General features: G+C 46.1%; 1 protein-coding gene across 2 annotated transcripts in view; it reads left to right on the top strand.

Moving 5' to 3' along the window:
- Positions 1 to 23,672, top strand: part of LOC147433361 (uncharacterized) — an 85,280-nt gene extending 61,608 nt beyond the window's left edge. For both annotated transcript variants that reach the window (XM_086492951.1, XM_086492950.1), the window contains one exon: positions 23,535 to 23,672. The gene's annotated coding sequence lies outside the window, so the exon portion shown is untranslated. The remainder of the gene's footprint in view (positions 1 to 23,534) is intronic.
- The last annotated feature ends 2,816 nt before the right edge of the window (positions 23,673 to 26,488 follow it).

The following is a 26,488-nucleotide window of genomic DNA, read 5'->3' as shown; positions in this document are numbered from 1 at the left end:
CTACACGTAAGGTGTAGGTGTATCCAATACGTGCTAAAAGCGATGTTTTGGATACTTTCAAGAAGTTTCTTGCGTTTGTTGAGAATCAAACTGACAAGAAGCTTAGGTCTTTGCGCTCAGACAATGGGGGGGAGTATGTATCAAAAGCATTTATTGACTTTTGTGCTACTAAAGGTATTAAAAGAGAGCTCACGGCTCCTTTTAATCCCTCTCAGAATGGAGTTGCAGAGAGGTTGAACTGGACTATCCAAGAGAAAGTTCGGAGTATGCTGTCACATGTTGCATTATCTCATGGTTTTTGGGCAGAAGCTGTGCAAACAGCTTTTCACTTGATTAATCGCTCACCTAGCAAGGCTTTGGGTGGAAAGGTGCCTGAGGAGGTGTGGTCTGGCAAGCCACCCTCATATGCACATTTAAGAGTGTTTGGTTGTGAGGCCTATGTTCACATCCGGAGTGAACTGCGCACCAAACTAGAACCAAAGTCTCATAAATGCATTTTCCTAGGATATGGTGAGGATGGTGAAATGGGGTATAGATTATGGGATCCCGCATTACGGAAAATCATACGCAGCAATGATGTCATCTTCAATGAGAATTGCATGTACAAACAGCCCACAAAGGTCGAGGAAGTGCGCCGGGTTGTTTTTCGTGAAGATGTTACATATGGTCAGCCAAGAAGGCCCAACGTTCAGCAGCCTTTACATGCTGAAAATGGTGCTGAAAATCAGCCATTAGCTGCTGAAAATCAGCCCCAACAAGTTGCCATTGATGCACCACAGGTAGGGGAACAGGTTGATGCTCCTAGACCGCCCGTTGTTGCGATGCAACTGGCTGAACAGCCTGCTGTTTTTGATGGTTTACAGGCTGAAAATCCACCTGTTATGGATCATTGGGTGCGTAGGTCTACTCGGGTGACAAGGCCCCCCGATAGATATGAACCGTCTTTGGACTATGTCATGCTTACTGATTGTGGTGAGCCGTCTTTCTATAAAGAGGCTCTGCAACGGGAAGACAGTAAGAAATGGTTCAAAGCAATGGTTTCGGAAATGCAGTCTTTGGAGAAAAACCATACATGGGACTTGGTTGATTTGCCTAAAGGGCATAAGGCTCTGCCATGTAAATGGGTTTGCAAGACCAAGGTCACATCTGATGCTTCTTCTAAGTACAAGGCACGTTTGGTTGCTAAAGGGTACAAGCAAAAGCATGGTGTGGATTTTGATGAGATTTTTTCTCCTGTTGTAAAGCTTGCCACATTACGTCTTGTTTTAGGCCTGGTTGCTTCTGAAGATATGGAGTTAAAGCAAATGGATGTCAAAACAGCGTTTTTGCATGGCGATTTGCTTGAGATGATCTATATGATGCAGCCAGAAGGTTTTGAGTCAAAGGAACAAGATAAGAAAGTATGTAGACTCTTGAAGAGCTTGTATGGTTTGAAACAGTCTCCCCGTGCATGGTATCACAAGTTTGATACATTCATGAGGTCTCAAGGATACAAAAGAAGTAATTCTGATCACTGTTTGTATATCAAAACGGCAAGTGATGGATCTCTGCTATTGCTGATTTTGTATGTTGATGACATGCTTATTGCGGGTAAAAATGTCACGGAGTTGGATGCATTACAGCAAAGCTTAAAGAATCGCTTTGACATGAAGGATCTTGGTGATGCTAATCATATTTTGGGCATGCGTATCTCTCGAGATAGACCTAACCGGCGTCTGTATCTATCTCAACGAGATTATGTTAATAAGGTGCTACATCGTTTTCATATGGATGGGGGAAAGGCACTTGGTACTCCGCTGCCTCCATATGTAAAACTGACTGCACATGATTGCCCAAACACAGATGATATGCGGGTTGAAATGGCCAAGATTCCTTATGCATCAGCCATTGGCAGTTTGTTGTATGCTATGGTTGCTACACGTCTGGACATTGCATTTGCGGTGGGAGTGGTAAGCAGGTACATGAGCAATCCTGGCAAAAAGCATTGGGAAGCAGTGAAGTGTATCTTGAGATACTTAAAAGGCACTAAAGACTTGTGCATTTGTTTTGGGAAGAGTGAGACATCTGTGCATGGCTTTACAGATGCAGATTTTGCTGGACATCCAGATTGTAGGAAGTCTACCTCTGGATATGTGTTTACATTCACAGGAGGTGCAGTTTCTTGGATTTCTAGACTGCAAAAATGTGTTGCTTTGTCTACCATTGAGGCTGAGTATGTGGCTGCCACTGAGGCATGCAAAGAAGCTTTGTGGCTCATGCGTTTGGTAGAAGAGATCGGCATTAAGTCACCGGTTCCTGTGCTACACTGTGATAGTCAGAGTGCTATTATGCTTGCAAGGAATCCTGTTTTTCATGCCAAGACAAAGCACATAGAGGTGAAGTATCATTTTATCAGAAGTGTGCTTGATGACAAGAGCTATACACCTGTCAAGGTGCACACAGATGACAATCCTGCAAATCTTTTGACCAAGAGTCTTCCAGCAGAGCGGTTTGCATATTGCCGACAGATGATGGGTGTTGGATGAGTAAGTGCATGATCAGTTGATGTATCATAGTTAGTTGATTCTTTGATCTCCGAAGGTACATTGCCTTTAGGTGGGAGGTTGTTAGGGAATAAAGGCCTAAGTGCCTTGTACTTATTAACTTATAAGTTAAAAGACTTATAAGTGAGGGGGCCCAAGTGTGAATGAGCCCCCTAGTCACTTACTCATATACTCAAAGGTCAAGCCCAAAATAATACAATTGTGACTTTTCCAAAAAAAAAAAAAAAAAAAAAAAAAAAAAAAAAAAACTTCTACGAGCTCTCTCTCTCTCTCTCTGTCACGTTTTCTCTCTGCGTGAGCTTCTTCTGCGCCACTCTCCTCTTCTCCTTCACTCTCATTACATAGAGTAGCAAGTGGGCTCTCTCTCCTGCTCCCCCACATCAAACTTACTCCTCAGGAGCGAGCTCGCTTCGTCAGGGAGGGGAAGTGCTTTGGATGCGGGGAACATGGACATATCTCCGCGAAGTGCCCTAAAAAGGCACAGAAAGAACAGAATGATAAGGACGACGATAGGCCTGAGAGTTTGAGAGCAGCTGAGGAACGTGGACGAAAAGGCAAGATGAAAACAAGACTGGTTCCAGATTGTGTGGGTACTAATTCCAACACCATGGACGAGAGTATAGAACAGCTTGGGCAAAGTGAAAGATCAAGAGGCCCTGATCTTCTTTGATGGAGGAGCCAAGGCCAACTTCATTTCATCAGAATTGGCGGCGCGGCTCGAGATCACTCCCGATCGAATGGGACCACTTGCGGAGGCAGTTCTAGCGGCACCCGGCAGGGACGTAGCCATTACACCTGTCATTGGCAAACTTCGGTTGCAATGTTAGGGGTATTTGGGCCATGAAGACTTTTTCATAATGCCTTTGGAGGATTGTGATGTTCTCTTAGGGATTCCTTGGTACCACAAGAACAACGTCGTGGTCGATTATTGGGCAAGGAAAGCGACATTGACTACAGAGAAGGACATAACAATTGTACTTGATATTAAACTGAAGGGCGACTCTGTCCCTATTGTATCGGCTTTAGCCATTTCTAAATTAATGAAATCCAGTCTGTTTGTTTACTCGATCTTTATGAAAGAATTGAGCGATAAGGATAGGACAAATATGTTTAAACTTGATAAAGAACGCCAAGATTTTCTTCACTCTCACGTCGATTGCTTCTCAGAGGGCCTACCAGGCGAGTTACCACCACCTGCTCGTCCTGAAGATCATACCATTGATCTGATACCTGGAAGCACACCACCGAACCGGCCACCTTACCGTGTGAGTCGAGCACAGAATGAAGAGATTATGAACCAAGTGAAAGACCTCTTGGAAAAGGGTCTTGTCCAGCCTAGTACTTCACCATATTGTTCTCCAGTGTTGTTGGTTTTGAAGAAAGACGGATCTTGGAGAATGTGCATCGATTATGGAGCTCTCAACAAAATCATCATCAAGAACAGATTTCCGATTCCTAGGATCGATGATATACTCGACAGGTTACAGGGATCCTCGTGCTTTAGCAGGATTGATATGAAGAGTGGATATCATCAGATCAGGATCGTGTCAGAAGACGTCTACAAGACAGCTTTTCGGACTACTTTTGGGTTATTTAAGTTTTTGGTGATGCCTTTTAGCTTAACCAATGCTCCTGCGACATTTAACCGGATGATGGACATGATTTTTCGAGAGTACAGGCTATTTGTTGGCACTTTCTTTGACGACGTCATTGTTTTCTCCAAGAATGAGGCAGACACAGAGATTATCTGCTTCAGGTCTTTTAGGCATTACGAGATCACAAGTTAGTGATTAATGCAAAGAAAATTGAATTTTTCCTACCAGAGATACACTTTTTCGGACACATTGTCTCAGCAACAGGAGTGCAAATGGATCCGGCCTAGATAGAGACTATCCGTGATTGGCCCGATTTGAAGAATGTCCATGAAGTTAGAAGCTTCTTGGGACTATGTTCGTACTACAGGCGGTTCATTCGAAAGTTTGCTGAGGTTGCTTCCCATTTGCATATCTTGACACAGTAAGGAGTCCCTTTCTCGTGGGGATCCACAGAGGTGACTGCCATTCAGACATTGAAAGAGAAATTGACTACAGGACCAGTTTTGACTTTGCCGGACTTGCAGAAGTCATTTGAAGTATATTGTGAGGCTTGTGGTCGTAGTGTGGGTGCGGTCTTAATGCAAGAAGGCCATGTCATTGCTTACGAGAGTCTATTGTTCTCAAGGCCGGAGATGACAGCACAGATTTATGAGAAAGAGCTTTTGGCGGTTATCCATGCTCTTACTCAGTAGCGGCATTACCTACCCGGAGCGGATTTTACTGTCTTTACAGACCATCAGAGTTTGCGCTACTTCTTGTCACAGAAGCAGCTTTCGGAAAAGCAGATGTGGTGGACGAACATCTTGTCACAGTTTCACTTCCAGATTGTCCATGTGCAGGGAGAGAAGAATGTGGTGGCAGATGCTTTGTCTCGAAAATCGTTGGTTCTGGCTATTTCTGCATAGTTACAGGGGACGGGGGGGACCGGTCTTTGGGCCAGGGGACGCCTGTAACCGGGCCGGGGACGCCTTTGGACGGTCGGAAATCTGGCCGGACGGGTGGGTCGCAGACCGAACGGATCGGGGACAGCCGGGAACGGGCAACTTCAGGCGGGTTAAAATTTGCAGTTTTTGAAAAAACTGACCGTTTTAAACGGCCAATTGCAGCCAACGTTTATATTTTGGCGGGAGGTTTGGCCCTTGGGAGGCTATAAAAGCCCCCTTGGGCCTCTTATTCCCTCAAGCTCTCCTCTCTACTCATAGTCTCATTGCTCAAGGCTTAAGCATGACTATGCGCCGTGGCCCGTACGCCCTACACTCTACCCTTGAGTCTCCACTCTCCCCCTCTTCTACCCACTTTGAAGCTCTCCTCTCCCTCTTCTACCCACTTTGAAGCTCTCCTCTACTCTCTCTCCACACAAACTCTCCTCTACTCTCTCTCCACACAAGCTCTCCTCTAACTCCTCTAACTGCTAAGCTCTACTCTCTCGAGTCTCTCCACCATCATGTCATCTCAAGCCAACTCCACTTCTCAAGCCAGTTCTTCTCGAAGGAGGCCCGCCGTGCAAACGTGGTCGTGGTGGGATGAAGTTGACTTTAGCACGCGTGGCAAAGATGGCGGTGCAAGACCATGGACATGCAAGCTATGCCCATACAAGAGAACGGGTGGTTCAAACAAAGTGCGAGCCCATCTTCTTCATGAACCCGGTCACGAGGTGAAATTTTGCCCTCGAGTAACTCCCGAGAAGAGGTTGGATCTTCTTGAGAAGCTCACGGTGTATGAGGTCGCGGAAGCAGCCAAGAGGGGCCATTTTGTTGCCATTGATCCCTCCGCCACGGCGACACCGCGAGAGCAAAGGGAAGCCAACCTTGACGACATCTCTCGAGGCTTCAAGAGCCATGCATCTACATCGTCCTCTTCCGTTCCGCATCGCCAAAGCACTCTCAACGAAAATTGGAATCCTAAATTGAAGGAAGAGGTGGATAGGTCGGTTGCCCGATTCTTCTTCCACGACCACATTGCCTTCCATGCTTCATGGTGAGTTTCCCTTGGCATATGCACATTGCAATCTTCCATTTTGTATTCATAATGGGTTCTAACTTCTCGACTCTCAACTCTCCATACTAACACAACATGCTCTATTTTGTGTGGATAGGTCTCCATACTTTCGAACCATGGTTACGAAAATAGGGGAATATGGCTCCTCTTATGTGTCACCATCATTGGAGAGGCTTTGCACCACCCTCCTTGACAAAGAGAAGCTTGCCGTGGAGCAAGCGGCCCAAGCAACAAAGGATTTGAGGGAGACCAATGGTGTCTCTCTCCTTGTAGATGGATGGAGCGACACCCGGAAGCGGTCCATCCATGGGGTGGTGGCCTACTCTCGGGGGGAGATGTACTTTGTGGAGTCACATGATGCATCCGATAGTGGCAAGGCCGCCGAGATGCTTGCTGCGGAGTGGACAAGCACCATAGAGATCACTGGCCCGGAGAATGTATAACCGGCCCGTACAACGTAGAGGGCAGTACTATTTCAATTACCTGTTAACTTTACACAGAGCACTGAGAAGGGAAGAGAACACAGATGCGTCCAACGACTAGAATGTCACTGCGCACACGAGACCGACACCCTGTAGGCCCCAAAGACTGGCGCCCCTTTCGGTATTTCTTTATTCAAATTAAGGTAGACTATCCGACCACTTAGCACAAGCTTTCACAAAGCTGTCCAAACCTGGCGAGGGCTGAAAACGCAGGTTTTCGACCGGATTTCGACAGCATAACGGCGCAAAAACCCCTGTAGGTCAAAAACACCTGTCTAGGACGGATTCCCTCGATATCTGGAAGCTTTCTGGTGAGCTGTCACAGAAATTCAGCGGGCTGTAATTCTCTGTTTTTCACTGCCGGGAGCCCAAAAGCCTGTACACGCATCCCAAGACTCTCACGAGGCTCCCCCGATGTTCCCTTGCAGTTTAGGTGCGAAACCCTAAACCTGCAGAAAAACACAGCAGGCTGTAATTCCCTGTTTCGGATCGTTTTTAGCGGAGTGAACACGCCTACGTGTGTCCCAAGGGCTCCCGCACGCAATGGGACAGTTCCCCTGTGAATTGGACGAGTTTTCACGCGAGAAAACTCTCCAAACTCACAATCTTTCGTGATGGAACTGTGCGTACCTGTGGGGGATTAGCAATTAGCTAATCCGGTTCCTGTTCAGAAGGCTCTTGCCTTGGCAAACGCGCATAAACCCCCAGAACTGTACATAGGTCAAATGAGAAGCCCACTAGTGGGGCATAACATACTGTACGTAGGGGATAAAGAGAGCAGTATGTAGCGTGCGGGGCATCACTCCCGTCACCATACTGTGCATAGAGGGCAAGGTAAGCATTCCATAGCTTTTGTACCTGTTACAATCCACCTCAGGCTGAAAATGGCGCCCCCTTTGTTGATATGCAGCTCGTTTTTGCCTCCTAGAGTGGCAGAATCGCTCACAGGCTGACACGTCGCCCAGTTTCCGAGTTTGGGCTTTCCCTGCTAAAAATATCTCAACTGGTGCGTCAGTTGACTTGGCAGCAGAGCAATAAAATGTTCCCCTTGTCATTCCAGAGCTAATGACGCGAACACATTTTCTGGTAAAAAATAGCAGTTCCCTAAATTTCAGGAGATGCTTCCATGGCGTCCCTATCGGTCTCCTGACCATCATTGAAGACTACCATTTGACCACCATCTACAATGTGGGTTAATTTACTGGCCCCTTTCAACTTATAAAGTTGCAGTGACTTGACGAGTGGCCCAAATTCCAGTTTGGCGCACACAAGCTTCCATACTCATCAGAATTCAGTGCTAACTGGCGCGGGCAGTCCCTGTCTGACCGACCTAGATCGCCGATGTGAGAAACCCATTTGGCTGTAGCCGTTTCACACTGGCCATGCAATGTCCACTTGCACCTTTTCAAGGGTTTCGAGACAAACAAGTAAAAATAAAATAAATATATCTAATACTTATTTACGGAAAGCAATAGGAAAAATACACCTCCTGGTGACAGAATGTCCTTTGTATGGTTGCAGATGGAGAGGCGTTAAATAGGGCAGCCGGGGCTATCATTGAGGGCATGTATCCCAACATCCATGTCACATTTTGCATGGCGCATTGCCTCAATAACCTTCTCAAGGACATAGGGAACTTGTCATGGATTTCACCCACCATTGGTGACGCCGCTCGAATTGTCTCCTTTGTGCTCAACCATCAAAAAGTGCGCCATGAATTCTCAAAGAGGAGCCACTTGTCCTTGCTCAAATATTCAGAGACAAGATTTGCATTCAATTGGCTTATGCTAGGCCGCTTGTCTACATGTGGCGGAGCTTTAAGGGGCCTCTTTCTCAGTGATGAGTTCCAGGCCATGCCGGAGTATACATCAGCAACAGGATTGAAATGCCAAGAATGGGCCGACGACGCCGCTTGGTGGGAGGAGGTGAAGACTCTTGACGCCATGGTCAAGCCTATTCTACACCTACTTCGAGTGGTGGATGGCTTACAGTCATGCATTGGCAAAGTCTACGAAGCCATGGATCAGATGATAGAGGCACTTGAGAAGCTTGTGCCTAACCCTGTTCAGTATGCGGAGATTCATGGCTTGTGTGAGTCGAGGTGGAATGGATACTACTCTCCACTTCATGCGGCAGCTTATGTGCTTGACCCTGAGTTTCAGGGAAGGCGTCAAGAGACCGACAAGGAGGTGAGCAAAGGATGGCGGCTTGCATTGGAGCGCCTTGAGCCTAGCAGTGACATTAGGCGCAAGATTAGAGACGAGCTACTCAACTATAGGCAAAAGAAGGGCTCCTATGGATGAGTAGATGCACAGCTTGATCGCAACAAGATTGGCTCGGTTTTGTGGTGGGAGGACTATGGAGGAGATGGCCCACATTTGCAACGCTTGGCTGTTCGTGTCCTTAGCCAAGCATGTACCACTAGTTGCTTGGAGCAACTGTAACAGACTTGGACACTCCAAGTCAAGAATCAACCGCGACAGTACCAAATAACCACTTCAAAACAATTCACAGATCACAATAGATTTGCACTAGCCCGGCGGAGTTCCGTGCCTAGAGATATTGGCCCCAAAGACTGGCGCCCCTTTCGGTATTTCTTTTTATATTAATCAATCATCAAAGTACAAGAGAGCGGTAGGGTTTCACTCTCAGACTCTGCGTCCAGATGCTCTGAGAAGTGAGGTCCTCACCACTAATTTAAAGGTTACAAGGGATGCCCAAAAGCAGAGCCCCAAAAGCTTCAAATCAAAAGAAATTAGGGTTTCTGTTGTCCGCCACGTCATCACTTTGTGACAGCAACTATGGAGTGTGTATAGCCACATTGCCTCTAAGAAGAGGAATCGCCTTGGGGTCCAGAGGGCCAATGATTTGGTGTTTGTGAGCGCTAACTTGCGCATGCTTGCCAAGAGCGTCACACACAAGGCAGATCCCTTCACTGAGTGGGAGATGGCACAAGAGAATCCATCTATGGCTGATACACTTTTGGAGGAGCTAGAGGAGGACTTCGAGCCTCAATGCGAGCCTCCCGAGCCCTCATACGCCGCTGACGACCTCGACTACGACGACGATATGGAGATTCAGCAGGCGAGCACTTCTTGAGTTTGATGATCATTGATCACTCGACTCTCGAGTCAAGACTCTTGAGTCTACGACTCTATCTACTACATAGCTCTTTGTACTTTTTGTTATCCTTGAGGCCTCAAGCTTGTCCTAAGTCCTTTAGGCTTTTTGACTCTTGAGCCCTTGTGGCATGCACTTCTTATTTTGTATCCATCGATCATCGATGTTTTATTAGCACATTTCCGCCTGTATGACTCGTGTTCTTTGGTCTATTTAGTGTAGATTTGTGGTCAAAGTGATGCTCTATGTGTGTGGCATGTGTGTAGGTTAAAAAATGCCAAAAAAACTTTTTTTTTTTTTGCCGTTTTGACCCTCGTCCCGGTTTCGTGACTTTTGCCGTCCCGTCCTTTGTTCCAGACCCCGACTCGCCGTCCCATGTAACTATGTATTTCTGCGATACGTCATAGGAGCTTCGAGGATATGGTCGACCAGTATGCCACAGATACAGATTTTGCAGATATTTTCACACGGATACAGGATGGGGAGACAGTAGTGGGATATTCCATTCGGGAAGGCTACTTGATGAGAAAAACCATGTTGTGCGTTACACAGTCGTCGAGGAAAAATGTTATGACTGAATGCCACTGTCCACCTTTAACGGGTCATTGCGGCATTGCTACCACCATGAAAGGGGTAGAGAGATACTTCTTTTGGCCGAGACTCAAAAAGGAGCACCTCTGTCACCCTCTCTGTCAATGTAATCAGAAACCTCATTTATATACATACCAAATAGAGTAGGAGACAATGGACAACCTTGTTTCACTCCAATAGTGGAGTGAACTAAATGAGATATCCCCTCTGGAGTGCGTACATATCCCACCGGTGATCTGTATAGAGGCATGATCCCCCAAAATAAACTCAATGGGCACTCCCATCTCTTGTAGTCTTTGCATCAATCTGGTTGTGGGCACCAGGTCAAATGCTTTGCGGAAATCCACTATGCTACAATAAATCCGTCTCCCATGTGCCCTACCCTCCTCAATGATGGCTCTTGAGTGTCAAAATATGTTCAAGAGTGGAGAAGTCTTTCCTGAAACCGACGTGTCCCGTTGCCTATATGCCCTCACTCTCTGCCTATCTGCTCAATTGTTGCTCAAGGATAGATGCTTACAACCGTGCCAATGTGTGTCCAATCATAGTAGTACGGTAGTTTCCAGGCTTGGTAGGATCGCTTGCCTTGAAAATAGGCACAATAGTAGACGGTCTCCAAGTCTTAGGTAGACCCTCACACACTACATGATTGAACAGAACTGCAAGAACCTCTGCGAGCATATCTCTAGCATGTATAAAGTGCTCTGTTACTAGACCATCATGATCATATACCCTCCTGATCCTCATCCTGTCAATGGCCGTCTTTCCCATCTTAGTGGTAAAGAAGGTACTCGTAGATGGGCATGGCTTAGGAGGATGTGGAAGGGGTGTCTATCCAAGGACGGTACATAAGATGCTGCATACTGACACCTCACATCAGGGGAAGTATTCAATGGGGGGCATGAGTGCTCATGAAAGAAACGCCATGCCTCTCTTGAGTCTCTACTCAAGAACAACTGGTATAAGTCTCACTCCATCTGAGCTAGGAACGCTCGCTTCTTCGGTTGCACAAGGCGTCGAAAGGCTATGCGAGAGTGCCTGTGATTGATGACCCGTAGGAGAAGATCCCTTTGAAGCTGTGCTCTCGTCTCTCTACACTCCTCGTCATACCAACTGTTCTAAGGCATGCTCCCAGAATGGTGTCTCTAATTAGGCCGAGTGTGTGGATATGCCTCTGTTGTTGCATTATGTAATGTCTGAGTCAGTAAAGTGGTGATCTCCTCCACTGGGAATCGCGGCTTGGCCCAACATGAAGTCGTGGGGTTTTAATGCTCTTGCCTGACCCAGCATGTCCAAACCTATGTAAGTGACCCTAGGGGTGTCACCACTGCGATCAATCATTCCCCTCGGGGGGGGGGGAGGGGAGAGCTGTTGGGGTAAGCCTTTAGCTTACACTCAATACGTGACCAACCTCTAAAGCCAAGCATACTACGCATGCACCCTTATGTGCATGCATGCATCCTACCACATAAATTTCCCTAACACTTACTTCTTTTTAGTCTCATGCTATTACTATAGCCACATGTTATTTGGCCTTTTTCCGACATGTGATGAATATCACTTTCCAACCTTTAATGCCACCTTCCTTTTTTGAGCCTATATAAGGCCACATGCTAAACTTGTATTATCTGGAAGTCTAATGCAATCACTATGTTCATTTCAACATGAATGGTTTGTTGTGCGATCCGCCATAGCTGCAACTCTCTCTTTCAACTGGTATCGATCGATCCGCGTACCTTTGGTGTGGGTGGGATCTGAGATCTTCTGTGATGACTGTTCCTTTGGCTGTCCCCTGGCTGGTGTAAAGAAGTTCGTGATCTGTCTTTGAGAGTGGCTCTCCCGTGATGTTAGCAGCAAGCTCTCTCTATGTCTGTGCAACTCTAGTAGAAACAATCCAACACATTTTTGATCTTCGTATCTCATGTCTCTAGAGAAAGGTCCAAAACTCTCTCTGAACAGACAGTGGGAGCGGCCTTGTATCTCATAGTATACCCGACAGTGACATGTGTAGTGCAACTCTGCCTCTGGCTCTAGGCGACATAAATGACATATCCTAGCCTCTGTTGGTACCCCTCGAAATCGGCCAGTCTCAATTTGAAGCTGATGTGAGGATGTGCGTATTTGCCCAATAGCACATTGTATTTCATGAGATAAGTGTGTATCCATGTATGTAGGCCTAGTCACAAAACCGCCGTCCGTGCGTTGGAGAAGATGCTCTCTATAGAAAGCCATCTTCATGTCCAACTCCTTGGCCGACTGTATCCATGTGCTCCTGGTATCTAGCTGAATCAGATCCTGACGTATGAGTCAGGGATCTTTGTCCGTGTGAGAGATAGGGAGGGTGCATTCAAGGAGTATTGGAATGGAGGCAATCTACCCATGCTGAAACCATGTGACTGAAACCATGATGTCATTTGCCCATACCAACATGCTGTGTCACCCTGCAGTGCTAGTTGTCGGGATGACTCCAAGGCTAGTTGAGCGTATCTGTCTCTGGGGAGGTCCCATACACTATCTATAAAGGATACTTATCTAGTCAATGCCTCGACAATGAGGGGTGGAGCGGCTAGCTCGGCTCAGATAATCTCATGTGGCGTTGAGGCCTTACTTGAATCATCCGAGAAATCATAGAGACTAGAGGCCTCTCTATACATCTCCATCCATCTGTGTTGCCAGATTTGCCATTGTGGTCTATTGAGGGGCCCCATATCTGAACTCCGTAAAGCATAGATGAAGCCACACTAGTGTCAAAAAGCAAGAGCTTTGTTCGCGGTTCCTGAAACTGAATCTGTGAACACATCCTCTCCAGTCCTCCCAAGGCGGCATAAGCTCTCGTCAGTCTAGTCTCTGCTGCTCTTCCCAATGAAAACACCGGTCCACTGAAGACTACCCCAAGTTAAGTGTATGCATCTGTGTACTCCACTATCTTCTGGGCATACGTAAATGTGGGTGCTGACCTCCTGACCCACTGTAATGTGGTGTTGAACACCATAACCTTGGTTTTCCCACGGTTGATAGACAATCCACTCTCATGAGCAAATGTGTGCAAGGCATCCAAATGGCGTTGCATCTCCTCTGGAGGGTCAAAAATCAATACTATTTCATCAGTGTATAACAACATTGGAATCCATGTCCCTGCTAGCTGAGCACCTCTCTCCCTCTCGTTCTACATAGTTTGAAAACTCATCCACTTACATCCCAAAAAGAGTCGGAGGTAGGGGGCATCCCTGCTTCACCCCAATATTGGAGTGGACCATGTTAGACATACCCTTGGTATTGCGTATCCGTCCTACCACTGTCCTGTATAAAGCCAAGATCCCCCAAATCATCTCTGTGGGCACACCAATGTCCTGTAATCTTTGTATAATTCTGGCTCTCGGCACTGTGTCAAAAGCTTTGCGGAAATCCACAAAGCTACAGTAGATCGTCCTTCCATGGTGTCTACCCTCCTCAATCATAGCCATGGTGTTAGAATCTGGTCGAGAGTGGAGAAGCCTCTCTTGAATCCTGCTTGCCTTGATGCTCGTATGCCCTTTCTCTCTGCCCATTTACTCAGCTCCCTCTCAATAATAGATGCGTACAGCCTAGCCAATGTGTGACCAACCATGATGGTGCGATCATTCCCGGGAGTCATGGGATCTCCTGATTTGAAAATAGGTAGAATCGTGGACATACTCCAAGTCTCAACAAAACCCTCATACATCGCTTGATTAAACATCATAGCAAGAAGCTCTACAAGCATATCTTTGGCATGGAGAGAGAGAGAGAGAGAGAGAGAGAGAGAGAGAGAGAGAGAGAGAGAGAGAGAGAGAGAGAGAGAGAGAGAGAGAGAGAGAGAGAGAGAGATGAAATGTTATAGTAACGTCTTCAAAAGGCCAAAGTGACCTATGAGACCAGAAAGTTACAATGTGGTGGATATGATTTAAAGTCAGAGTAACAAAGTAACAAAACAAAAATACTATGGGATCCTAAGCTGGTCGATGTGAACTAAGCAAAATGAGCAGCTGGCTGGGATAGCTAAATAGCTAAATCACTGGAGATCCAGCATCAGTCGTTGGCAGATCTCATCAATCTCCTCCATTGTCAGTAGTTTGATCGGGCGTCGTGCATACCTGGCCAGAGTGCTCCGAATCTTCTGATGTAGCCTCCGTTGATGCTGTGTAGTCCTCCACAGTCGTGGGTGCCTGGATTTCCCCAGCTCAATTGCTCGGTCGATCAGTGTGCCTCTGGTGTGAGACGAATGTGAGCTTTGCTGTGAGAGTAGCTCTTGCGGCTATCCAGTGTCTGCTCTAAGGAAATCTGTGATCCGTCTCTGAGACTGGCTAGCCTCTCCGCTCATCAGGCTATCTCTGTGTCTGCGCAGCTGGAGCAAGAACAAACCTAGGCATCTCTGATCCTCGTATCCCATGATTCTGGAGAGTGGTCCAAAACCCTCTCTAAACAAGCAATGGAAGTGGTTTCGTATCTCGTAGTAGACGGGGCAACGACATGTGTAATGCAACTCTGTCTCAGCCTCCATGTCACAGAAGGGGCATGTCCTTGCCTTTGCTGGTACTCCGCTGTATCTCACAGTCTCAATCCGTAGCTGGTGAGAAGATGTGCGTATCTGGCCAATAGCACATCGTATCCCATGAGACAAGTAGGTGTCCATGTATCTGGGTCTCGTCACAAAACCATCCTCCGTAAGCTGGAGAAGATACTCTCTATAGAAAGCCATCTTCGTGCCGAGCTCCTGTGCTGGCTGTATCCATGTCCTCCTGGTGTCTAGCTGAGTCAAGTCTTGGTGGATGAGCATGGTGATCTCCGACTGTGTAAGAGTGAGAGATGGTGCATCCAATGAGTACTGGAAGGGTGGCAACCTGTCTATGCTGAACCCATGCGCCCGAAACCATGATGTCATCCCCCATACCAGCATGCTATATCTCCCTGCATGGCTAACTGGCGAGGGGGCTCAAGTGCAAGGCGGGCATATTTGTCTCTAGGAAGTTCCCACATGCGTTGTATGAAGGAGACTGATCTGGTGAGCGTCTCAACCACTGGGGGGGGGGGGGGGGGGGGGGGGGGGCTAGCTCTGCTCGGATAATGGCACGTTGTCACGTGACACATCCAACCCTATGTGTCCGTGGGCAAGCTACACCATAACAGGGTTTCCGTCAAGTCCAGACGGTTTAGATTAGAAGTGATTTTGCGACAACTAAGAAGACAGGAAATAGCAAAGTTTTGACGACAGCTATGTACCTTGCCGGTGATGCCATCAATTGTACCACGCATGGCAAGAAGCACAGCTAGCCGCGCACCTAGAGAAGCCGACGGATTCACGCCCCTTTCCTTCAATTAGGCTGATTTCCAAGACAAGCTCAAGGCGCGGTTTATGCCACCTCAATATCTCGCACGATTGAAGGACGATTGGCGCTCTCTTAAGCAAAATGGTATGCCAGTCATGTCTTTTTCTAATCGTGTTTTGCAGCTAGGCACTCAATTACGAAAATCGGATGATGAGCGTAAAGAGGCTTTTCTCTTTGGATTGGATGAGTATATCAAGTACGATGTCGAGGTTCTCGATCCAATCGATCTCAACAAGGCGGTAGCGATTGCTCTCGCACAGGAGATGAAGCACAACAAGGGAAAGCCTAAGGAGAACAAGACTTCCACAAGTACCTCGCAGACTTCTCAGAATGGTAAGAACGGTAAGAACGGTAAGAATGGTAACTCTTCTCACCAATCTTCCAACAGTCTCTCAGAAAATAATTCTTTCAATGAATCTAAGGTAAGGCTAACACAATTGCTAAACCTAAGCTTACTCCAGATGAAAAGGTAGCACAAGGAATTTTAGGAGGATACATCACGTCAGAAGAGCAAAGCACTTATTCTAAGGAAGGTCGTTGTTTTCATTGTCACATTAAAGGTCGCATAAAAAGAACATGTCCTAAGCTTGAATCGAATGAATCTAAAGAATGCACAGAACCCACTTCCTTTGTCAATGCAATTAATGATAACACGAGTTTCTCACGACCCTCCCATTGATGATTCTCTCATTAAATGTTATGGTCGTACGTCGGGACACCGTTTTGTCATATTGTTTGACCGAGGTAGTATGCATGATGTGATCAGTTCCTCTCTTGTTGAGAGAGCCCGCCTCGAAGTTAGTCCGAGATCTCCTATTGAGATCTTTGGCTTTCGTCCCGGTATGGACGCTCTCATCACGGAGGAGTGCCTTGATGTGTTGTTTGCAATTCAACAAACTGCCTTCACTAGAAGATTTGTTGTTTCTTCTCTCTCGGGATGTAATATGATTTTGGGTATTAAATGGTTTCGTGATACTAAGGCTCTCATTGATTTTTAGGCTAACACTTTAACTCTCAATGCCAAAAGTGATTCTCCTATTGTCATTCATGGAGAGGACATTGTTCATTCTCCATCTCTCATTGCTAATATGCAGGACAAGAGTGAAAGGATTCAGGAGAAGGAGACTCTCTCAGTCTCTTTTTCTCCACCGCATGATACACAGAATTTGCATGATGATTTGAATGATAATGATTTACATGATGATTTGGATGATGAAGACAAGCATGATGAGTTGCATGAAGATGATGTGATTGTTTACAAGGATGCTGTGTTAGTGGATGCTTTTTTCAGCGAAGCTAACCTCGTTGCAGATTTGATCAATCACGAAGAAGTAGTGATCTTGGCTCTCGAGTCTAGATCCAGAGAAGCATCACAGGAAGTATTATGTGTTCGCATGATTGATACGCACGCATTGTTCTAGTGTTTCATTCGTGACGGTTCCCTTTATTTTAGTCAACATCGTTATGTGATCTCTTTTCGTAGGCATGACATATTGTATGTTGAGCATGTTTCTCTCATGGATGAGCACGAATGTATGCGGTTTTTTCATGAAAAGCTGAAAGGTATGTATGTAAGGAAGTCACATTCCATGTCTCTTCCTTGGCATGACACTGTTTCCGAACGAGCACATGAAAGTATGAGCACCAAGCATGGGCATTTCCGTTCTGAATTGCCACAGTTGATTGCTCTGGATCAAACATGAAAGATTCGATCTCATTGTTTGCATGTGTTTGATGAACGGGTTGTCACTCCGTTTCTATGTTCATCTACATTGCATACACAGTCTTTAGCGAAGACAATATTTTTTCCCTTCACTTTACATGGAATGGGTATGTTCATGGTTTTGTGTTGGAAGTGGTTTCAAGAATTTTCAGCCATGGAGATTCTTGAAGAAGATAGAAGCATGATTCTCGACGAAGTTGAAGCATTGAAGGAGCCATAGAAGACTTTGTGTCGCTTTCGGCGCGGCCCAAAGAAGCAAGCGTTGCAGACCTTTATGAAGTTCAAGTACCGCACGACCCAGACATCAGAGTGGGCCGGCGAAGAGTCCCTTCCAGAATTCCAGATGCTATTGGCGATCTCCCTCGACGCCGTGCAGCTCGGTACCAGTACCTCACTTTAAAAAGGAGGGGATGTCACGTGACACATCCTGCCCCATGTGTCCGTGGACAAGCTACACCATAACAGGGTTTCCGTCAAGTCAAGTCGGTTTAGATTAGAAGTGATTTGGCACTTTTGTGAGTCTATTCGTAGACCGTGCATGCCCAGTCACTTAGTGTAGATGCATATGCTCTGGTTGCACACCGCATAAGCACAAGCATTTCCATCAGATTCCATCAGAGTCAGTTTGGGGATTTTTCCAGTGACTTTATCCTATTTTTCCCTATTTTTGACATTTTTCACTTATTTATTAAGTGACTTTTGTTGGGAACTAAGTAGGGCAGATTGGGTAAGTTAATATATAAGCAAACCCAAGTTAGCACAATTGGGCAGATGAGCAAGGAGCACAACAGGCTTTCAAGCAACAGGTACTCGCTCCCTCTCTCAACAAGATCCTCTCCAAGCCATCCTTGGTGAGTCCACCCCCATCAGCCCCTAGCGTTTTGGATCGCCATACCATCTTCCCCCTTGGCGTTTTCCCACCAGCAGCCAACGCCAACAAGGCCTGCTGCTTGGCGTTTTCCCCACGACCCGCAGCCCCAAACCCTAGCGTTTGCTATCGCCAACAAGGCCTGCAATTGGGCAGCGTTTTCAGCCATAAAACGCAGCCCTAAACCTGCGACAAGTCAGCCTTTTCAGCCTTCGACGACAGCCACAAAAACGCAGCCTTATCTTGCTAAAGCTTCAGCGTTTTTATCCACCATAAGACCCTGGACAAATCAGGGATTTTCAGCCATAAAAACAGCAATAAAACAATCAATTTCAGCACGCACCCCAAAGTGGTCCAGATTCGCAGCCATTACCCCTTTGTGGACAGCACATAGAAGAGCACCGAATTCAGCCTTAAAGTCATCATCATTGTACACTTTTGTGCAATCAAAAGTAGACCACTCTCGCCGACGAGAGTGGGGCCTTCGGAGGAGGGTTTTACAACTTCTCGGGTGTCGTATCTCTCTTCTCTCTTTCTCTTAGTCTCATACACTTGCACGCACAATATCCACTCACTTTGTTCGTCATCATAGCACTCTCCATAAAGACAGAAGGTTCTCTCCTTCCCTAAGAAGAAAAGAAACCTTGAGCAATTATAGATCACTAATCTTGAGAAAGAACAACATTCATTCCGCTGCACCTAACACACGTGGTAGTCAGGCCTTGGCTCTAATGAGGCGCAAGATCATAGAGAGGAGAGGTTTCTCCATGCTCCCCCATCCATCAGTTCTACCCGACCTCCTGTGATGATCCAATGAAGGTCCCCATATCTCAGCCATAGTTACCCGGAACGCGGAACGGGAACGGCGACGGGATCCCCGCGGAACGGGGGAACGGCTAGGGGTCCGGAAGGGGAACGGCACGGAACGGGAGGTATAAGAAACACCCAAATAGTACATTTTTTAGCTCCTCGTGTTTAAATACAAGGAGTATTAGAGTGCTTTGACTCTAATACTCACAAAAAACTCGTTTTGAAGACCATTCAACCTTGCTATGACTAGATGATGAGAGAGAGAGAGAGAGAGAGAGAGAGAGAGAGAGAGAGAGAGAGAGAGAGAGAGAGAGAGATTGAGATTTAAGAGAGTGAGAGGGAGAGGGAGAGATTTGAGAGAGTGGGAGGGAGAGGAAGAGAGCTTGAAGGCTTGAAGCCTTGAGCCTTGAGAGGGAGAGATCTTGAGAGTGTGAGAGGCAGAGAGCTTGAGCCTTGAGGATTAGCTTGTGGAGAGAAAGGGGGAGGGGGGTGCATTTTATGAGTCCTTGCACACTTTAAAAAGAAGCCCAAACATTTACTTCAACTTTTTCAATTTTTGCCAAATTTGTTTGTAGCCGTTGGCCTTTCCAGGGGCATTCTGGAACGTTCCGGGGCGTTCTGGAATGTTCCGGAACGGCCGTTCCGGTTTGCACTGGCCACCCGGAACGTCAGACGTTCCGGGATGTTTCGGAACGTTCGGGAAGGGAACTGCCCCCCGGAACGCCGGAACGGGGGCTAGGGGGCGTTCCCCGGTAACTCTGATCTCAGCTCCATAGAGCAATGCAGAAGCCACCAAAGTGTCAAAGAGCCAGGGCTTCGTCTGAGGCTCCTGAAATTGAACCTGCGAACACATCCTCTCCAATCTACCAATGTTGCATGGGCTCTAGTCAATCTGGTCTCTGCTGCTCTCCTTAGTGAGAATGTAGGACAGCTAAAAACCACTCCAAGGTAAGTGTAAGCATCTATATACTCCACAGTCTCCTGGCCGTATGTGAATGTAGGTGCTGATCTCCTGATCCACTATGGGGTGGTATTAAACACCATAACCTTGGTTTTACCGAGGTTGACAGACAAACCACTTTCGTGGGCAAACCTATGCAAAGCATCCAAGTGACGTTGCATCCCCTCCGGAGATTCGGAGATCAACACAATATCATCAGCATATAACAAAAGTGGAATCTATGTCCCTGCCAGCTTTGCACCTCTATCACCATCGCTCTCAATGTAGTCAGAAACCTCATCCACATACATATCGAATAGAGTAGGAGAGAGGCGGGCAGCCCCGCTTCACCCCAATAGTGGAGTGAACCGGTGTAGATAGTCCCTCAGAGGTGCATACATGCCCTACTACTGATCTATACAATGCCATGATCCCCCAAATGAGCTCTGTAGGTACTCCCATCTCCTGTAATCTGCGCATCAATCTAGCTCTGGGTACTGTGTCAAAGGCTTTGCGGAAGTCCACAAAGCTACAATAGATCCGTCTCCCATAAGATCTGCCCTCCTCAATAATGGCCCTGGGTGTCAAGATACAGTCAAGAGTAGAAAAGCCTCTCCTGAACCTTGCCTGTCCAGCTGCACGCATTCCTTCCCTCTCTGCCCATCTACTCAACTGTTGCTCAAGAATGGATGCGTACAACCGTGCTAGTGTGATTCCGTCGATGTGAGGATGTGCGTATCTGGCCAATAGCACATCGTATCCCGTGGGATAGATGAGTATCCATGTATCTTGGTCTGATCACAAAACCATCCTCCGTGAGTTGGAGAAGATGCTCTCTATAGAAATCCATCTTCGTACCTAGCTCATGTGTAGGTTGTATCCTTGTCCTCTTCATATCCAATTGAATCAAGTCGTGTCTGAGGAGCCTGGTAATCTCTGCCCTAGTGAGGGAGATGGAGGGTGCATCCAGAGAGTACTGAAATGGGGGTAGCCGGTCCATACTAAAGCGATGTAAGTGAAACCAAGATGCCATGTCTGCATACTAACATGATCTATCTCCCTGCAATGCCAGCTATCACAAAGATTCTAGTGCTAATCGAACGTATCAGTCTCTAGGGAGAGCCAAGTGCTATGCATAAATGAAACTGATCGAGTGAGTGCCTCCACTTCCGATGGAGGGGCAACGAGCTCCGCCCTAACAATGTCATGTGGTACTGAGGTCTTGGCTCTAATCATTTGAGAAATCATAAACACCAAGGGCTTCTCCGTACATCTCCATCCATCAGTACTGCCAGCTCTGCTATGATGATCAACTGAGGGGCCCCATATCTCCACTCCGTACATCATGGCCGAAGTGACCAAAGTGTCAAAGCTTTGTCAGAGGTTCTCTCAAGTCTCCCCAATGCTGCATAGGCTCCGGTCAATCGCGTATTTGCTGCACGGCTCAGGGCAAATACTGGACCACTGAAAACCACCCCAAGATAAGTGTATGTATCTGCATACTCCACAGTCTCTCGACCATATGTAAAAGTGGAGGCGGACCTCCTTACCCACTACGCCGTGGTGTTAAACACCATTACCTTGGTCTTACCGAGGTTCACAGACAGTCCACTGTCCCGTGCAAATACATGCAAGGCATCCAAATGACACTGCATCCCCTCTAGAGAATCGGAGATGAGCACAATATCATCAGCATATAATAGCAACGGAATCCATGTCCCTGCAAGCTGAGCACCTCTATCACCCTCTGTATGTACATAATCTGAAAACTCATCTACATATATCCCAAAGAGAGTTGGAGATAGGGGACAACCTTGCTTCACCCCAATGGTGGAGTGAACCATGTCGGACATGCCCTGAGTAGTGCGTACCCGAGATAGGGGACAACCCTGCTTTACCCAATGGTGGAGTGAACCATGTCGGACATGCCCCGAGTAGTGCGTACCCTTTGTGTGTATGTGTATGTGTGCGCGTGAGAGAGAGAGAGAGAGAGAGAGAGAGAGAGAGAGAGAGAGAGAGAGAGAGAGAGAGAGAGAGAGAGAGAGAGAGAGAGAGAGATGTTAACGTCTTCAAAAGGCCAAAATTACCTATGAGACCAATCTGTTACAAAATGGTGAATCTATTACCACGTCTGGGTACACAAGAATTAGAACAAAGATACTACTACTTGTCGAGAGAGTATGGCTCGAATCCTCTGCTGTAGTCGATGCTGTGTATGTGTGCGAGAGAGGAGGCAAGGAATGGAGTGAGAGGTGATAGAGACGACAAGGGTGCTGGGTGCAATCCCCGCCGCCCCCCCCCCCGAAAACAACAACAACAATATGCAAAAGTTTGAGTTGGTGCAGCAGTGTATCTTTGAGTCTGGTAGAGTACTTACTGGTGATAACAAGTTTTAGCATAGAAGTATTATTTCTTGGTCGTGGATGGTGCGGGTCTGCAAGTTTGGGTTGGCACAATTGCTGCGGGAGTTTGGGGGTTTGTGGGATCCTTTCTCCTCTCCTTCCCACGTAAGGTACAAAGTGGGATCTTGGGAGTGGGTTTGACTGGCACTTCATGTTGCTGAGCACAGGTGGCAGGGGCTTTCATCTTGTTTCCTTGCTGATTTTTGGGTTTGTCTGTGCCCCTGCTGTGAATTGTTCAAGGAGAGTGGCTATTGGGAACTGGTCAACTTGTAGTGGTCATTTTCTAGCATGTTCAGGTGTGAGCATTCATTGGAGTCTCTTAATTATGCCAGGAACAATAAATTTGGCTTCAAATTGTGCAAAATACAATTGGGGTACAACAACATGAGCTGCTTCCTGCAGCTCTGCCTTGGGCTGTGTCTGGCGTAGTGGAAGAGGATAGACGAGATCTAGCAATCACTCAATCACAGCCCTTATGTTAACTTTGCGTTAATGATGGTTTCTTTGCATTGATAATGGTTTTTCTCTCGGATGGACTCGAGAGAGGGATAGTGACAGATGGAGAGAGGTCTCTTGATTTGAATACGCAGACCTGATAGAGAGTAATGGCCACTAAAGACTTGCTTTTGGCGGTCATCTTTTTTTGAATGGGTGGTATGTTGGCTTCAAAAGGTATGAACATGACTGGCTTTTTGGGTGAGGAGGCACAATAGTCATGTGTATGGTGCTTGTTTTTAAAGACTACCACACTGGTTGAGAATTGAGGAAATCATGAGAAGTGTGTGGAAGCTTGCTTTCTTGAAATTTAAAAAGTACGCTTATTGCCAGCCCCAGTAAAATCAAGAACAATACTGGTGCCTACAAGGAACAGTTTCAAAATGGGAACTGGGGCTGAAAGAAGTTAAATGTCTCCTGAAGGTTGAGATGACCTCATGAGATGTTTAAATAGTAAAATCCTCTCTGTGACTCACAGATAAAAGAAAGAATTCCAAATGGGCAGAAAATGTTGATCTTGATCTGTTTCTTTGCTTGCACACTAATTCCAAACCTCTCTAGGAATTAGGGACTGCGATTTGTAGGCAGTAAGTAAATTGTGTGTGTTGCCTTTTTTATGCAGGTCACTGCTTCGTATAAGAAGGCACTTCTTCGCTTTCATCCCGACCGTGCTGCAGCTTTGGCCAAAAGTGATCCTGCTTCTCAAGTGGAGGCAGAAGAGAAGTTTAAGTTGGTGTCAAAAATGAAGTCGGTACTCCCCCTTGTATCTAGCAGTTATTTTAGATAAAGCACTATTGAGCTCCTGTGGCTGAATGGCATGTGATGGATTGAAAGAGAGCGGAATGATCATTTTGCAAACGACTTCCTGCAGAAAGCTTATTCTCCGGAACTTACTCAAAAGCTGGTAAGAGGCAACAATCATTTGATGTGAAAGTAGACACAGAAGGTGCTCCGTTGATCTTTGTAACAAGGATAGCTCATTGGTAATATCATTCTTTGCTCACCCCACAAATGTGTCAGTTGGCGGTTTAACAAATGGGCAAGGCTGAGTATTAACTTCTGTTTTTGTCAAATGAGCTGGTCCAATACAGGCATTCATGAGCAGTTTGTGTAGAATGGAAAAAATTGGACAGTGCACATCAAGTTTGGCTATAGCAGTAGTACCGTGGGTGAGGGAAGCTAAGCTCACTGCAAACACTCTTACAATAAGAGTATGTGAAAGGGTAAGAAGCCCTGTTTTTTTTGCCAAAAAAAGAGGGGTTCTTGGCCCTCGTGACACTGGCTGGGTTTCATGCACGGAACCGACCCTCTCCACCCCTCATGTGCTGTTAACAATGTTTGCTTGTGTTTGGCATGGGTGCATGTCATTGGTGGGTTGTCACGCATGTGCGCTTGCTTGGGGAGTGTGGTGCGTGCAGGGTGAAGAGGGGGAGGGGGGGGGGGGGGGGGGGGGGTGTCTGTGTTGATTCTTGAGGATCTCCTCTTCTGGTTCTTGAAGGTTGTGCATTGCTTGCATGTTTTTTTCCCTTCCCACTTTCAATGCTTTGGCATGTTTTGCTTGCAAGAGTGGTTAGTCTTCCAGCTTTTGACCTTCCCTATGTCTTTGGCTCCATGTCTTATCTGCCTGCAAAATTTCTGAACCAGTCCTTTTTAAGCCGTTTTCATTGTTTTAAGGAGGGTGGGACCTGTTCTGTAGCATTGCTCTTCTCAATTCGGGTCGACTTTTTTCCTCGACTCTTTTTGTGCTTTAATGTTGGTTTTGGGATTTGTTAGATAGAGATTGTTTTTTGTTTGTTTCGCAGTGTAGCAGTTTGTGGGGCTGCAAGCTTGCTATGGTGCATTTTCTCAATGGTGCCATGTCATCCTTCTTTTAGTCATTATACTGTTGGGTTCTTTCCCTTTGAAATTCACCTACCTTTGGTAATGATCTTGTGCTCAGTCTCACACAAATCAATGAGTGTTGTGGAACCTCTGCAAGGGCTGACATGGTTTGTGGACCTTCTTAGTATACTATGAAGAACTTGAAGTCTAGTACCCAGCTTTTGTATGCTGATCCCTGCACTTAACTCACACTTGTGAATGCGTCCACAATAGCTGGGTGATCTTTTGGAGGAGTCACTGCAAACTTAAGTAGGAGGAATTTACATATCCATGGCAAAAAGGGTGTAGTGAACACAAACTAAGGACGCATGCACTCGTCTTTACATTTGGCAAAAACCTTTTGTTATTCGTACTTCAAAGAATTTGTTGCTTCAGTGGTTTCTTAAGGGGCTCCCAAATGACTCTTTTAAGTCCCAGGGTTACAAAGTGGTTTATGGAGTTGTAGGCTATCGAATATCACTTCGAGGTAGAAGATAGTGCAAGGGTCTAATTAGCAAGCATTCTCTGATACCAAATGCATGAGAATTGTTAAGGTTCCGAGTTAAGTCACTTTCTACCACCACCTGAAGTTCTATTTTTTTTTTTTTTTGATGATGCCTTTAAAAGAATCGAGGCTTCTTGCGGTAATTCCTAAGGGAGCCGTAGAACATCTCACCCTAGAAGAATCAACAAACATGTCTTGATGGTGATTTGAGGATATGCTTAGCTTCTTATTGTGAAGTAAATTCTTGGTATATGTGAAATCTGTTGAGGTTGCAATGCTTATGATACACCTTATTTTCAGTCAATTAAAATGCTTGCATTCTTGTCAGTTTTTAATAATGTGAATGCGGGTTGCAAAGGTAAAGTGCTAAGCATTCTGGCTGATTAAAGGGAAAGTGCCAAAGAAAAACTTATTTTTAAAATGAAAGTCTTGAAGCATATTGCAAAACTATGTCTTTAAATCAATTACATAATCACATTATCAATTCACATGATAAAGATACAATTTCAATGACATGTTCATTATTGGCTTTGGTCATAGAAAAATTGAGGCGTAGGAAATGTATCTTTTGTTATAATGTACTCCATCAATCCTTTAAAACAAGGAAGATTGTAATGTTTTTGATTCAAGTGAAATCAGTAGTACTTTATTGAGGGTAATTGCCTTTGTCATGGCGTACACCTCTCTTACGTCCTCCACATTTTTTTCAATGTTCTTTTGTCAAAAGAGAGTTTTTGCATCATTGTGCCAATGTAACCTTTATCATGGAAGACAACTACCCAAGGATCTAAGCAAATATGGATGATGCTATGGACCATCGTTGAAGAGTCCATCGATTGGAACTCTGTCCAAAAAATCCTCTTTACTTTTTTTCCAGTATAAGTCACATCACTTGGAAAGAAGGTATTTTTATTCACCCCAACTCTCCCTCTTTAAGGTACTTGATGGCATGTGACCAAGGTGCACTTGGAATTATAGAAGGATTTAAGTTGGGTATGGCTATACTTTTCAATCTCTGTTTTAATTTGAGCATGCTTGCCTTGCGTCGCTCGTAGGTTCTTGAAGTTCTTTGGGGAAGAGGTGGTGGCTGTCGCTCAAGCAAGGCTTGCAAAAATCCTCTTCCAATGTAGAGGGATATCTTTGGAGGTTCTTAAAAAGTAGATCCTTTGTGAGGGCTATTCTCATCTCCATGGCAAGCTTTACAATGTTGA

This window comes from Adiantum capillus-veneris, chromosome 20, assembly GCF_014529385.1.
Source record: "Adiantum capillus-veneris isolate H3 chromosome 20, ASM1452938v2, whole genome shotgun sequence".
In the NCBI taxonomy this organism is placed as follows: Eukaryota; Viridiplantae; Streptophyta; class Polypodiopsida; order Polypodiales; family Pteridaceae; genus Adiantum; species Adiantum capillus-veneris.
The sequence above is the reverse complement of the archived record's forward strand: the minus strand, read 5'-3'. Positions and strand labels throughout refer to the sequence as shown.